Source organism: Gambusia affinis, linkage group LG03 (assembly GCF_019740435.1).
Source record: "Gambusia affinis linkage group LG03, SWU_Gaff_1.0, whole genome shotgun sequence".
NCBI lineage: Eukaryota > Metazoa > Chordata > Actinopteri > Cyprinodontiformes > Poeciliidae > Gambusia > Gambusia affinis.
This window is the reverse complement of record NC_057870.1, coordinates 25030504-25032207: the sequence shown is the minus strand read 5'-3', so window position 1 is coordinate 25032207 and position 1704 is coordinate 25030504.

Here is a 1704-nt window from a genome sequence, read left to right as displayed (position 1 = left end):
AGTGCTGGGGAGCAGAACAGTTGAGAGAATAGAATAGAATAGTCCTTTATCGTCTCAAAATGGGGGATATTAAGGTGTACCAGCAGCATGTCAAAGGTAAGGGTCATGCATATTCAGGTTGAAAAAAATTTAACAATAAGAGGTAATGCAGAAAGGGCAAGTTGCAACATAAGAAAAATCAATACTGTATAGTAAATTAGAAAAAGCATACTCAGATTAAAATATAAAAATGTGCAGCACAGTGGAGTGAGAAGAGAAAAAACTGTGCAAACAACAGAGATACCCGGTCATTTATGTTTCTTAGGATCAGTAATGATTACAACGTTAAAAAATACACGCACAATTTGAAACAAAAATCTAAGACATAAGTTATTTAATTTGTACAAATATATCCAAAATATATAAATTTTTGGTGTTTTTGGTAGCTTCTGCATTGTATATTCTGAGCGTGAAAGGCATTTTGCAGGTGTCTGATTCTCTTACAGTGTCAGTGGTAGATTTGTTCCAGAAAAAGCTAGAACAAACATTTTCATATGTTGCACAAATAATCGTTAAATTTATTTATGAGTCGTAATAATATTGATAATTAACTAACTGGAAGCATGCTAGATTAATCTTTCACAGAGTTGTTTGTCAAAGCGAAGTGTTCAATTTGTTTCAAATTATACTGTAAAATTACACTAACAGTCATATAAAAAGCTGAAATTCATTGAGGACCTAATGTCTCTAAGTTTACATGTAAGCCAGTGAAGAGGTGTGATACAAAATGACAAAAACTGAATTAAAAACAAAAAATAAGATAAATGTTGACATGTCTAGCAATCAGTTTGTCATAGTCCTATTGAACCTAAATATTGCAGTCATTGCTGTAGAATATCACACATTTATCACTGAAACCTGACAGAAAATATTCTATCCACAAAACAATCAGCTGTTCAGCTTGTTATTTTTCACAATGGTCTGATTTTGAAATTGGGACCAAGCAATTTAAAATTTTTGATAGAAAATAAGCCTTGCAGGTGCTAATAAGCATAAGCTCACATTTAAAACAATCAATTTTGGAATATATAAAGCCTACTTTACAGATAATTTGGTTGAATCCATTCTCCAGATAAATTAAACATAGTTTAATGGATTAAAGCTTTTACAGTAATCTAGGACACTAAAATAAATAATTAAAAAAATAGAATATAACTAAATATGTCAAATATAAATGTAAAAAATATATAATGAACACTTGTAGAGTTTACATAGGATCATAATATCTAAATAAATATGTGTAATTATTTTTAACAAAATGAGACAATACAGGCAAAAGAATTTCAGAAGAAAAGTGTTTATTACAAGAACAACTTGAGAGCATTTTAAGAATTAGAAAAAAAAACTTTTTTCAGTATTGCTTTTGTATACTTACATAGTACACAAGATCAAGCAATCTGTACATCTTTTTTTCTTTTTTTTTCTTTTTTTTTGGTAAAATGGCATTACATCACAAACATTCAGATTTCACCGATTTAGATTAAAGACAAGTGAGAGCCTGAGAGTCTCATGATATTTCAAAATGGTGTGCACTAAAAGCAGGCTTTTTAAAAAATTTTAATAATAAATTTTATGAATGTCAACAATTTTTCCATGCTTTCTTGATGTCACAGCTTATGTAGCTGGTAGGTTTAGACTACCAGTAAAATTTATATTTAAATGCAT